General features: G+C 57.0%; 1 long non-coding RNA gene across 3 annotated transcripts in view; it reads right to left on the reverse strand.

Moving 5' to 3' along the window:
• Positions 1–14,625, reverse strand: part of LOC144821573 (uncharacterized) — a 2,083,451-nt gene that overhangs the window by 1,233,010 nt on the left and 835,816 nt on the right. The gene's annotated exons all lie outside the window — the stretch shown is intronic.

A 14,625-nucleotide genomic window follows, 5' to 3' on the forward strand; every position in this document is an offset into this window, starting at 1 on the left:
AAAAGGGTAGCGGGACAGTCTTGTTACCCAAAAGATGGGAATAGCTCTCAATCCTCGAGCTCGGTGGTGTAGATGAACGGGCCGCGGCGGAGCCAGCCGGTCCCGAGATGGATGAAGGAAGACGACGGTCCGCGGCAGAGCCAGCAGGTCCCGACGACGATGAAGGATAGGGTGGTTCCCAAAGCCGCGGCAGCGCCAGCAGGCAAGACGAGGGTGCACAAGACAGAGCTACGGCAGCGCCAGTAGTCCGTCAAGGATGAGTTCTTCTTTGCGTCTCTCGACTCCAAGATACAACTCCCGTCCTGCCCTGGAGCGGCCCCAGTTATAGGGCTGGTGTCCTTTGATGTCCGGACCCTCGCACTTGGCGGTCGGGAGGCCCGGGATGAGGGGGTCCAGACACCCAGCAGGGGGGTGGAGCCAGCGCCCGGGGAGGCGATGGGCGAGCGGCACTTGGCGGGGGAGAGCCATCGACACCTTTTGCTCCCATTGACTGACCAAGTAGCCCGCTCACCTCCTGGGTGGATGTTGGTGCCGGAATGTCTGAGGCCTGGCCAGGCCCAGGGTTGAGGTTGATCGGGGGCCAGGCGGCCTCGTGGTGGAGTGTCCAAGATGGCGCCCAGGATGGGCGCGCAGGCCGGTAGTGGGTCGGCCTACGCGGTCAACAGGTAGTGTAGGGGTCCCTGCGGGGACGGTGGACGTGCGATGGTGGTGTGTGGTACTTGCGTGGCTGGGCTCGGGCCTGGTTGGGCCGGGGGAGAGCGGCCCTTCAGGTGGCCTGTCCAACATGCGTCCCCCCCAGCTGAAGGCGGGGAGAGTTACCCATCCTCTTGGGGACTCTTCTCGTCGAGGCGGAAGAACCGGGACAGGCCATCTGCGTTGGCGTGATCTGGCCCAGGCCGATGTTCAACTGTGAAGTCCATCCCTTGTAGGGAGATGGACCAGCGTAGTAACTTCGGGTTTTCCCCCCGCATCTGCATCAGCCACTGCAGGGGTCGGTGGTCGGTCTGTACCCGAAAGGGTGTGCCAAAAAGGTAGGGCCGGAGCTTCTTGAGGGCCCATACCACCGCGAAGGCCTCCCTCTCTATGGTGCTCCAGCGTTGTTCCCGTGGTAGGAGTCGCCGGCTGATGAAGGCCACCGGTTGATCACGGCCTTCGGTGTTCACTTGAGACAGGACTGCCCCAATGCCATGGTCGGAGGCATCCGTCTGGACGATGAACTCCCGGCTGTAGTCGGGGGCCTGGAGCACAGGGGCGGAGCACATGGCGGCTTTCAATTGTTCAAATGCAGCTTGACACTCTGGGGTCCAGTTGACTTTCTGGGGCTGATTTTTTGACGTGAGTTCGGTGAGGGGCCGCACGATAGTACCATAGTCTTTCACGAACCTTCGGTAATAGCCCGTGAGGCCCAGGAAGGCTCGTACCTCGGTCTGGGTGATGGGGGGCTGCCAGGACTGGATGGCGGCAATTTTTAGCTGCAGAGGGGCCACCAGGCCGCTTCCCACCTGGTGCCCGAGGTAGGTTACAGACCCTTGCCCAATTTGACACTTGCTGGCCTTGATCGTGAGGCCAGCTCGCTGAAGGGCTTGCAGCACTGCTCGGAGGTGGTGGAGGTGCTCGGACCACTGGTTGCTGTATACAGCGATGTCGTCTAGGTAGGCGGCGCTGAATCCTTCGAGCCCCGCCAGGACCTGATTGACGAGCCGTTGGAATGTTGCTGGGGCATTCTTCATGCCGAAGGGCATGACTGTGAAATGGTAATGGCCATCGGGAGTGGAAAAGGCAGAACGTTCTTGTGCCCGGGGTGTGAGGCCGATTTGCCAGTAGCCCGCCGTCAGGTCGAAGATACTGAGGTAGCGGGCAGCTCCCATGCGGTCGATTAGTTCATCTGCCCGGGGGATGGGATGTGCGTCTGTCCTGGTGACCGCATTCAAGCCCCGGTAGTCGACGCAGAACCGGAGTTCTGGTGTGGTGCCGGGGGCAGCTGCTTTGGGGACCAGTACTACAGGGCTGGCCCAGGGGCTGTCTGAGGGCTCGATGACCCCGAGCGTGAGCATTTTGGCTACTTCTTCCTGGATGCAGGCTCGTACCCGATCTGGCACGCGGTAGGCCCGGTGGCGGATAGGGGGGCTGGCCCCCGTGTCCACATCGTGCGTACACCAGGAAGTGACACCTGGGGTGAGGGAGAACAGGCTGGCGAATTGTGACAGGAGAACTCGGCACTCCTGGCGTTGCTCTCGGGTGAGGGCCTCTGAGAGTCGGACCCCATCTACGGAGCCGTCTTTCTCCCGAGTCCGTAGGAGGTCAGGGAGGGGCTCGGAGTCCTCTTCAGCCCCATTGTCTGTGGCCATCAGGAGGCTGAGTTCTGTCCGTACAAAGTGCGGTTTCAGTCTGTTAGCGTGGAGGACCCGGAGGGGGTTCCGGGAAGATTCCAAGTCGATGAGATAGGTAGCCGGACCCTTGCGCTCGACCACTTTGAAGGGCCCTGTCCACTTGTCTTGTAGGGCGCAGGGTTCGGTGGGGGACATCACCCATACCTGTTGCCCAGGTTCAAATTCGATGGAGGAGGCATTCCGGTCATACCACCTTTTCATGTCCTCTTGACTGGCCTCTAGGTTGGCTTTTGCTAGTTCTCGGAATCGCCGGGTCTGGTTGCGGAGTGTTAGGAGGTAGCGGAAAACATCTGGTGGGTTCTTTAGAGGGGGCATCTCCCAGCCTTCCTTGACTAGGCTGAGCGGCCCCCGCACGGGGTGTCCATATAGCAGTTCAAATGGGCTGAAGCCCAGGGACTTCTGGGGAACCTCTCGATAGGCGAAGAGGAGGCACGGCAGCAGCACATCCCACTGGCGACGGAGGGGCTCTTCCAACCCCCCGATCATCCCTTTGAGCGTGCGGTTGAACCGCTCAACGAGTCCGTTTCCTTGAGGGTGATAGGGGGTCGTGAACCGGTAGGTAACCCCGCACTGTTGCCAGAGAGACTTCATATATTTCGAAATAAAGTTCGTGCCTCGGTCACTGACGACCTCCCGGGGGAAGCCCACCCGGGAGAAGATCCCCATCAGAGCCCGGCCGACTACCGGGGCTGTCACAGTCCGCAGGGGAACAGCCTCCGGGTAGCGGGTGGCGTGGTCCACTAGCACCAGGATGAAACGATGGCCTTGTTTTGTGCGCGGGTCCAGGGGCCCTACGATATCGATTCCGACCCTCTCGAACGGGGTGGTGACCACGGGAAAAGGTTGCAGGGGGGCTTTCAGTTTGCGGCCGCTCTTTCCACTGGCTTGGCACGTGGGGCAAGATCGGCAATGCTGGTGTACATTGTCCCTCATTTTGGGCCAGAAGAAGTGGGTCACCAGGCGGCTATATGTTTTGTCTTGACCCAAGTGTCCTGCCAGAGGGACATCGTGGGCCAGGTTTAGCAGAAAGTCTCTAAAACGGAGGGGTACCACTAGGACTCGGCTGGCCCCCAGCTCCGCGATTCTTTGCTCACTGTACAGCAGATCATTGTCCCAGTAGACCCAGTGAGTTCCGGAGGTATCCCCTGCGCTTTGGGCTAGCGCTTGCTGGCGGAGTCCCTCGAGGGAGGGACAGGTCTTTTGTTCTTGGCGAAATTGTTCTTGCGTGGGCCCCCCCTCTTGAGGCCACTGGTCGGGGTTAGCGAGGTCTGGAGGTTGAGCTGGTTCGGGGGGGACGTCACGGTCGGTGGTTTCGGCGGGGGCGACCGGAGGCGGTGGCGCCGGCCATTCGGGTTCCTCTGGGCGGGGGTTGGCACGGGCGGTCATGGACCGGGTGGTGACGCACGCCCAGTCCGGGACGCCCAGCATCCCCAGGTGCTCTTTTCGTTCGACTGCTGCCCATGGAGAGCTTTCCAGGTCATTACCCAGGAGGCAGTCTACGGGGGCATCATCTCGGACCGTCACCTTCAACATGCCGGAGACCCCTCCCCATTCGAAGGGGACGCAGGCCATCCGACACAGACTTTCTGAGTTATCGGCTGAACGTACAGGGCAGAGAATGTTTGGTAAGTATTGTTCGGGGGTCACCAGGTGACAGCGGACGGCTGTTACACTGGCCCCAGTGTCACGAAGGGCTTCAGCCCGGCGTCCATTGATGCCCACCCATTGGCTGTACTTCTGGGTATTAGCGGGTAGGGGGACCCGCGGGACCATGTCTCTCCCCCCTAGGCAGGCGAGAGCCATGGCGGCTGGCTCCCATTCTTGGTGTTCCTGTTCATATTCTTCTTGTTCCTCTGAGATCTGTTCCTCCCCCAGAGCAGCAGCGGCTACTTGGCGGGGTCTTGGGCTCTGGTACTGGGGGCAGTTTGGGTCGTTTGCATAGTGTCCGACTCGTTGGCATCGATGGCAGGTAACATTGGCTCGATATCCCGGTCGCGCTGGGGTGCTGCCCCGATTGGCCGGGGGGGTGGTGCTGGTCGTGGGGGTGACCGGAGCGTTGCTTCTTCCGCGTCCTTGGCCTCCACCTCCTCGGGGACGGTGCTGACCAGTGTTGTTCCGGTTCTGTTCGCAGGACCCATTTCGACCCACTCTGGTGATCTCCCACCGGTCAGCTTCGGCTGCGAGCTGCCGGGGATCCGTTAACTTGCTGTCGAGGAGGTGCTGGCGAAGTTCAATGAAGCAATTGTTCGACAGATGCTCCCATACCATAAGATTGAACAGTTGTTCGTAGGTTGTGACCTTGCTTCCCTTGATCCAGCCCTCGAAGGCTCGGCTAAAGTAATTGACATAGTCCACCCAAGTTGTACCCGGGATGCGGGTGCAGTCTCGGAACCTCTGACGGTACATCTCGGGTGTGAGGCCATAGCGGGTGAGGAGTGCAGCTTTCATATGGTCATAGGAGGTCATCTGGTGGTCCGGGAGTTGCAGCAGGGCGTCGCGGCCCTCATTGAGGAATCTCCCCCACAGACCGGCCCCCCAATCGCTCCTATCGATCCGGTGTGCAGTCATAGCGATTTCATAGGCCTTAAACCATTGCTGGATGTCGTCCTCTCGGAAGTATTCTCGAACGACATCCTTGGGGATGTGTACCTTCTTCTCTGTTGCCCCTGGAGTGAGGGGTTGCTCGGACACCCCTGCTTCTTTATTCTGTTTGCGTAGGTCGATTTCAGCTAGTTTCCGCTCATGTTCATATGCCAGTTTCTTTTCCTCGAGCTCCCTTTGTCTCTGTTTCTCCTCTCTTTCTTCTCGGAGACGCAGGTGCTCTAAGTTGATTTTCTGTTCGGCCAACTTTAGTTCAACGTCCATTTTGAGCCGGGCCATTTCCAGCTCGTGTAGTCGAGTTCTTTCTCGTTCCTGGATCTCGTCTGGTGAGAGACCCGTTCTTCGCTCTTCAGGGGCCATGGGGGTTTGTGCTGCGATGTTTTGATCGGGGGTTCCGGCCACCCCGGTTTCTGCCCAAGATTCTAGGGCCTGCTTAAAGTCATCTTTGGTATTTAGTCCGGTGGTAGCGATACCTAATTCGATACAGAACTGTTTAAGTTCACGATGGCTGTACTCGTCCAATTTCTCCATCTGGAATCTCTCCGTTGATCCGCTGTCTTTAGTTGACATCGTGATTCGCCGTGGGGTGAGCTACTCTCTGTACGGTTTATGCGGTGATTCGGATCGCGCCGCTGGCCACCAATGTTAGACGGACCGGGAGGGTCGGCCGAGGATAAGGGGAGAGGTCTCCGGGGAGAGCCGTCTCCAGTGAATCGTACAGACAAGTAACTTCCCCCCCACAGACGGACACCACACAAGGATAAAGGTCAACGATACTTTATAGGGAATTCTTCAAGTACGGTAGAATGGTACAAGGAGGTCTGGACTCAGGGGTCCCCTCTATTCTGGTCTCTGTTTGGGAAAAGGGTAGCGGGACAGTCTTGTTACCCAAAAGATGGGAATAGCTCTCAATCCTCGAGCTCGGTGGTGTAGATGAACGGGCCGCGGCGGAGCCAGCCGGTCCCGAGATGGATGAAGGAAGACGACGGTCCGCGGCAGAGCCAGCAGGTCCCGACGACGATGAAGGATAGGGTGGTTCCCAAAGCCGCGGCAGCGCCAGCAGGCAAGACGAGGGTGCACAAGACAGAGCTACGGCAGCGCCAGTAGTCCGTCAAGGATGAGTTCTTCTTTGCGTCTCTCGACTCCAAGATACAACTCCCGTCCTGCCCTGGAGCGGCCCCAGTTATAGGGCTGGTGTCCTTTGATGTCCGGACCCTCGCACTTGGCGGTCGGGAGGCCCGGGATGAGGGGGTCCAGACACCCAGCAGGGGGGTGGAGCCAGCGCCCGGGGAGGCGATGGGCGAGCGGCACTTGGCGGGGGAGAGCCATCGACACCTTTTGCTCCCATTGACTGACCAAGTAGCCCGCTCACCTCCTGGGTGGATGTTGGTGCCGGAATGTCTGAGGCCTGGCCAGGCCCAGGGTTGAGGTTGATCGGGGGCCAGGCGGCCTCGTGGTGGAGTGTCCAAGATGGCGCCCAGGATGGGCGCGCAGGCCGGTAGTGGGTCGGCCTACGCGGTCAACAGGTAGTGTAGGGGTCCCTGCGGGGACGGTGGACGTGCGATGGTGGTGTGTGGTACTTGCGTGGCTGGGCTCGGGCCTGGTTGGGCCGGGGGAGAGCGGCCCTTCAGGTGGCCTGTCCAACAGGCTCCCTTGAGCTTTGGGCCAACGGGCTCTTGGACGACGCACCTGCGTGCCGGTTCTGGCATCGAGGCCTTTGACTGTTGTGTGGCGGCCTTCTCTTCCACCCCTAACGATCTTTCTCTACTGATGAGGGAAGTTATTCCGAAACCCGAGACATGTCTCGGGTGATATCCTAAAACCCGGGACATGTATCGGGTTTAGAGATTCATCAGTCCAACAAGTACCGACTTGCACTCACCTGGGTGATCCACTAAAGAACTACAAGTACCAGAGTCCCGAGGGGCGATCCGGAGGAGGGGCTAGCGGTGTGTGCTCCATTGATGACTAAACACAATATGGCTCCCTTGAGCTTTGGGCCAACGGGCTCTTGGACGACGCACCTGCGTGCCGGTTCTGGCATCGAGGCCTTTGACTGTTGTGTGGCGGCCTTCTCTTCCACCCCTAACGATCTTTCTCTACTGATGAGGGAAGTTATCCCAAAACCCGAGACATGTCTCGGGCGATATCCTAAAACTCGGGACATGTATCGGGTCTAGAGATTCATCAGTCCAACAAGTACCGACTTGCACCCACCTGGGTGATCCACTAAAGAACTACAAGTACCAGAGTCCCGAGGGGCGATCCGGAGGAGGGGCTAGCGTTGTGCGCTCCATTGATGACTAAACACAATATGGCTCCCTTGAGCTTTGGGCCGACGGGCTCTTGGACGACGCACCTGCGTGCCGGTTCTGGCATCGAGGCCTTTGACTGTTGTGTGGCGGCCTTCTCTTCCACCCCTAACGATCTTTCTCTACTGATGAGGGAAGTTATCCCGAAACCCGAGACATGTCTCGGGCGATATCCTAAAACCCGGGACATGTATCGGGTCTAGAGATTCATCAGTCCAACAAGTACCGACTTGCATCCCCCTGGGTGATCCACTAAAGATCTACAAGTACCAGAGTCCCGAGGGGCGATCCGGAGGAGGGGCTAGCGGTGTGCGCTCCATTGATGACTAAACACAATATGGCTCCCTTGAGCTTTGGGCCGACGGGCTCTTGGACGACGCACCTGCGTGCCGGTTCTGGCATCGAGGCCTTTGACTGTTGTGTGGCGGCCTTCTCTTCCACCCCTAACGATCTTTCTCTACTGATGAGGGAAGTTATCCCGAAACCCGAGAAATGTTTCGGGCGAAATCCTGAAACCCGGGACATGTATCGGGTCTAGAGATTCATCAGTCCAACAAGTACCGACTTGCACCCACCTGCGTGATCCACTAAAGAACTACAAGTACCAGAGTCCCGAGGGGCGATCCGGAGGAGGGGCTAGCGGTGTGCGCTCCATTGATGACTAAACACAATATGGCTCCCTTGAGCTTTGGGCCGACGGGCTCTTGGACGACGCACCTGCGTGCCGGTTCTGGCATCGAGGCCTTTGACTGTTGTGTGGCGGCCTTCTCTTCCACCCCTAACGATCTTTCTCTACTGATGAGGGAAGTTATCCCGAAACCCGAGACATGTCTCGGGCGATATCCTAAAACCTGGGACATGTATCGGGTCTAGAGATTCTTCAGTCCAACAAGTACCAACTTGCACCCACCTGGGTGATCCACTAAAGAACAACAAGTACCAGAGTCCCGAGGGGCGATGCGGAGGAGGGGCTAGCGGTGTGCGCTCCATTGATGACTAAACACAATATGGCTCCCTTGAGCTTTGGGCCGACGGGCTCTTGGACGACGCACCTGCTTGCCGGTTCTGGCATCGAGGCCTTTGACTGTTGTGTGGCGGCCTTCTCTTCCACCCCTAACGATCTTTCTCTACTGATGAGGGAAGTTATCCCGAAACCCGAGACATGTCTCGGGCGATATCCTAAAACCCGGGACATGTATCGGGTCTAGAGATTCATCAGTCCAACAAGTACCGACTTGCACCCACCTGGGTGATCCACTAAAGAACTACAAGTATAAGAGTCCCGAGGGACGATCCGGAGGAGTGGCTAGCGGTGTGCGCTCCATTGATGACTAAACACAATATGGCTCCCTTGAGCTTTGGGCCGACGGGCTCTTGGACGACGCACCTGCGTGCCGGTTCTGGCATCGAGGCCTTTGACTGTTGTGTGGCGGCCTTCTCTTCCACCCCTAACGATCTTTCTCTACTGATGAGGGAAGTTATCCTGTAACCCGAGACATGTCTCGGGCGATATCCTAAAACCTGGGACATATATCGGGTCTAGAGATTCATCAGTCCAACAAGTACCGACTTGCACCCACCTGGGTGATCCACTAAAGAACTACAAGTACCAGAGTCCCGAGGGGCGATCCGGAGGAGGGGCTAGCGGTGTGCGCTCCATTGATGACTAAACACAATATGGCTCCCTTGAGCTTTGGGCCAACGGGCTCTTGGACGACGCACCTGCGTGCCGGTTCTCGCATCGAGGCCTTTGACTGTTGTGTGGCGGCCTTCTCTTCCACCCCTAACGATCTTTCTCTACTGATGAGGGAAGTTATCCCGAAACCCGAGACATGTCTCGGGCGATATCCTAAAACCCGGGACATGTATCGGGTCTAGAGATTCATCAGTCCAACAAGCACCGACTTGCACCCACCTGGGTGATCCACTAAAGAACTAAAAGTACCAGAGTCCCGAGGGGCGATCCGGAGGAGGGGCTAGCGGTGTGCGCTCCATTGATGACTAAACACAATATGGCTCCCTTGAGCTTTGGGCCGACGGGCTGTTGCACGACGCACCTGCGTGCCGGTTCTGGCATCGAGGCCTTTGACTGTTGTGTGGCGGCCTTCTCTTCCACCCCTAACGATCTTTCTCTACTGATGAGGGAAGTTATCCTGAAACCCGAGACATGTCTCGGGCGATATCCTAAAACCTGGGACATGTATCGGGTCTAGAGATTCATCAGTCCAACAAGTACCGACTTGCACCCACCTGGGTGATCCACTAAAGAACTACAAGTACCAGTGTCCCGAGGGGCGATCCGGAGGAGGGGCTAGTGGTGTGCGCTCCATTGATGACTAAACACAATATGGCTCCCTTGAGCTTTGGGCCAACGGGCTCTTGGACGACGCACCTGCGTGCCGGTTCTGGCATCGAGGCCTTTGACTGTTGTGTGGCGGCCTTCTCTTCCACCCCTAACGATCTTTCTCTACTGATGAGGGAAGTTATCCCGAAACCCGAGACATGTCTCGGGCGATATCCTAAAACCCGGGACATGTATCGGGTCTAGAGATTCATCAGTCCAACAAGTACCGACTTGCACTCACCTGGGTGATCCACTAAAGAACTACAAGTACCAGAGTCCCGAGGGGCGATCCGGAGGAGGGGCTAGCGGTGTGCGCTCCATTGATGACGAAACACAATATGGCTCCCTTGAGCTTTGGGCCAACGGGCTCTTGGACGACGCACCTGCGTGCCGGTTCTGGCATCGAGGCCTTTGACTGTTGTGTGGCGGCCTTCTCTTCCACCCCTAACGATCTTTCTCTACTGATGAGGGAAGTTATCCCGAAACCTGAGACATGTCTCGGGCGATATCCTAAAACCCGGGACATGTATTGGGTCTAGAGATTCATCAGTCCAACAAGTACCGACTTGCATCCACCTGGGTGATCCACTAAAGAACTGCAAGTACCAGAGTCCCGAGGGGCGATCCGGAGGAGGGGCTAGCGGTGTGCGCTCCATTGATGACTAAACACAATATGGCTCCCTTGAGCTTTGGGCCGACGGGCTCTTGGACGACGCACCTGCGTGCCGGTTCTGGCATCGAGGCCTTTGACTGTTGTGTGGTGGCCTTCTCTTCCACCCCTAACGATCTTTCTCTACTGATGAGGGAAGTTATCCCGAAACCCGAGACATGTTTCGGGCGAAATCCTAAAACCCGGGACATGTATCGGGTCTAGAGATTCATCAGTCCAACAAGTACCGACTTGCACCCACCTGCGTGATCCACTAAAGAACTACAAGTACCAGAGTCCCGAGGGGCGATCCGGAGGAGGGGCTAGCGGTGTGCGCTCCATTGATGACTAAACACAATATGGCTCCCTTGAGCTTTGGGCCGACGGGCTCTTGGACGACGCACCTGCGTGCCGGCTCTGGCATCGAGGCCTTTGACTGTTGTGTGGCGGCCTTCTCTTCCACCCCTAACGATCTTTCTCTACTGATGAGGGAAGTTATCCCAAAACCCGAGACATGTCTCGGGCGATATCCTAAAACCTGGGACATGTATCGGGTCTAGAGATTCTTCAGTCCAACAAGTACCGACTTGCACCCACCTGGGTGATCCACTAAAGAACTACAAGTACCAGAGTCCCGAGGGGCGATGCGGAGGAGGGGCTAGCGGTGTGCGCTCCATTGATGACTAAACACAATATGGCTCCCTCGAGCTTTGGGCCGACGGGCTCTTGGACGACGCACCTGCGTGCCGGTTCTGGCATCGAGGCCTTTGACTGTTGTGTGGCGGCCTTCTCTTCCACCCCTAACGATCTTTCTCTACTGATGAGGGAAGTTATCCCGAAACCCGAGACATGTCTCGGGCGATATCCTAAAACCCGGGACATGTATCGGGTCTAGAGATTCATCAGTCCAACAAGTACCGACTTGCATCCACCTGGGTGATCCACTAAAGATCTACAAGTACCAGAGTCCCGAGGGGCGATCCGGAGGAGGGGCTAGCGGTGTGCGCTCCATTGATGACTAAACACAATATGGCTCCCTTGAGCTTTGGGCCGACGGGCTCTTGGACGACGCACCTGCGTGCCGGTTCTGGCATCGAGGCCTTTGACTGTTGTGTGGCGGCCTTCTCTTCCACCCCTAACGATCTTTCTCTACTGATGAGGGAAGTTATCCCGAAACCCGAGAAATGTTTCGGGCGAAATCCTGAAACCCGGGACATGTATCGGGTCTAGAGATTCATCAGTCCAACAAGTACCGACTTGCACCCACCTGCGTGATCCACTAAAGAACTACAAGTACCAGAGTCCCGAGGGGCGATCCGGAGGAGGGGCTAGCGGTGTGCGCTCCATTGATGACTAAACACAATATGGCTCCCTTGAGCTTTGGGCCGACGGGCTCTTGGACGACGCACCTGCGTGCCGGTTCTGGTATCGAGGCCTTTGACTGTTGTGTGGCGGCCTTCTCTTCCACCCCTAACGATCTTTCTCTACTGATGAGGGAAGTTATCCCGAAACCCGAGACATGTCTCGGGCGATATCCTAAAACCTGGGACATGTATCGGGTCTAGAGATTCTTCAGTCCAACAAGTACCAACTTGCACCCACCTGGGTGATCCACTAAAGAACAACAAGTACCAGAGTCCCGAGGGGCGATGCGGAGGAGGGGCTAGCGGTGTGCGCTCCATTGATGACTAAACACAATATGGCTCCCTTGAGCTTTGGGCCGACGGGCTCTTGGACGACGCACCTGCGTGCCGGTTCTGGCATCGAGGCCTTTGACTGTTGTGTGGCGGCCTTCTCTTCCACCCCTAACGATCTTTCTCTACTGATGAGGGAAGTTATCCCGAAACCCGAGACATGTCTCGGGCGATATCCTAAAACCCGGGACATGTATCGGGTCTAGAGATTCATCAGTCCAACAAGTACCGACTTGCACCCACCTGGGTGATCCACTAAAGAACTACAAGTATAAGAGTCCCGAGGGACGATCCGGAGGAGTGGCTAGCGGTGTGCGCTCCATTGATGACTAAACACAATATGGCTCCCTTGAGCTTTGGGCCGACGGGCTCTTGGACGACGCACCTGCGTGCCGGTTCTGGCATCGAGGCCTTTGACTGTTGTGTGGCGGCCTTCTCTTCCACCCCTAACGATCTTTCTCTACTGATGAGGGAAGTTATCCTGTAACCCGAGACATGTCTCGGGCGATATCCTAAAACCTGGGACATATATCGGGTCTAGAGATTCATCAGTCCAACAAGTACCGACTTGCACCCACCTGGGTGATCCACTAAAGAACTACAAGTACCAGAGTCCCGAGGGGCGATCCGGAGGAGGGGCTAGCGGTGTGCGCTCCATTGATGACTAAACACAATATGGCTCCCTTGAGCTTTGGGCCAACGGGCTCTTGGACGACGCACCTGCGTGCCGGTTCTCGCATCGAGGCCTTTGACTGTTGTGTGGCGGCCTTCTCTTCCACCCCTAACGATCTTTCTCTACTGATGAGGGAAGTTATCCCGAAACCCGAGACATGTCTCGGGCGATATCCTAAAACCCGGGACATGTATCGGGTCTAGAGATTCATCAGTCCAACAAGCACCGACTTGCACCCACCTGGGTGATCCACTAAAGAACTAAAAGTACCAGAGTCCCGAGGGGCGATCCGGAGGAGGGGCTAGCGGTGTGCGCTCCATTGATGACTAAACACAATATGGCTCCCTTGAGCTTTGGGCCGACGGGCTGTTGCACGACGCACCTGCGTGCCGGTTCTGGCATCGAGGCCTTTGACTGTTGTGTGGCGGCCTTCTCTTCCACCCCTAACGATCTTTCTCTACTGATGAGGGAAGTTATCCTGAAACCCGAGACATGTCTCGGGCGATATCCTAAAACCTGGGACATGTATCGGGTCTAGAGATTCATCAGTCCAACAAGTACCGACTTGCACCCACCTGGGTGATCCACTAAAGAACTACAAGTACCAGAGTCCCGAGGGGCGATCCGGAGGAGGGGCTAGTGGTGTGCGCTCCATTGATGACTAAACACAATATGGCTCCCTTGAGCTTTGGGCCAACGGGCTCTTGGACGACGCACCTGCGTGCCGGTTCTGGCATCGAGGCCTTTGACTGTTGTGTGGCGGCCTTCTCTTCCACCCCTAACGATCTTTCTCTACTGATGAGGGAAGTTATCCCGAAACCCGAGACATGTCTCGGGCGATATCCTAAAACCCGGGACATGTATCGGGTCTAGAGATTCATCAGTCCAACAAGTACCGACTTGCACTCACCTGGGTGATCCACTAAAGAACTACAAGTACCAGAGTCCCGAGGGGCGATCCGGAGGAGGGGCTAGCGGTGTGCGCTCCATTGATGACGAAACACAATATGGCTCCCTTGAGCTTTGGGCCAACGGGCTCTTGGACGACGCACCTGCGTGCCGGTTCTGGCATCGAGGCCTTTGACTGTTGTGTGGCGGCCTTCTCTTCCACCCCTAACGATCTTTCTCTACTGATGAGGGAAGTTATCCCGAAACCTGAGACATGTCTCGGGCGATATCCTAAAACCCGGGACATGTATCGGGTCTAGAGATTCATCAGTCCAACAAGTACCGACTTGCATCCACCTGGGTGATCCACTAAAGAACTACAAGTACCAGAGTCCCGAGGGGCGATCCGGAGGAGGGTCTAGCGGTGTGCGGTCCATTGATGACTAAACACAATATGGCTCCCTTGAGCTTTGGGCCGACGGGCTCTTGGACGACGCACCTGCGTGCCGGTTCTGGCATCGAGGCCTTTGACTGTTGTGTGGTGGCCTTCTCTTCCACCCCTAACGATCTTTCTCTACTGATGAGGGAAGTTATCCCGAAACCCGAGACATGTTTCGGGCGAAATCCTAAAACCCGGGACATGTATCGGGTCTAGAGATTCATCAGTCCAACAAGTACCGACTTGCACCCACCTGCGTGATCCACTAAAGAACTACAAGTACCAGAGTCCCGAGGGGCGATCCGGAGGAGGGGCTAGCGGTGTGCGCTCCATTGATGACTAAACACAATATGGCTCCCTTGAGCTTTGGGCCGACGGGCTCTTGGACGACGCACCTGCGTGCCGGCTCTGGCATTGAGGCCTTTGACTGTTGTGTGGCGGCCTTCTCTTCCACCCCTAACGATCTTTCTCTACTGATGAGGGAAGTTATCCCAAAACCCGAGACATGTCTCGGGCGATATCCTAAAACCTGGGACATGTATCGGGTCTAGAGATTCTTCAGTCCAACAAGTACCGACTTGCACCCACCTGGGTGATCCACTAAAGAACTACAAGTACCAGAGTCCCGAGGGGCG

The sequence above is a fragment of the Lissotriton helveticus genome, chromosome 2_2, assembly GCF_964261635.1.
Source record: "Lissotriton helveticus chromosome 2_2, aLisHel1.1, whole genome shotgun sequence".
Lineage (NCBI taxonomy): Eukaryota > Metazoa > Chordata > Amphibia > Caudata > Salamandridae > Lissotriton > Lissotriton helveticus.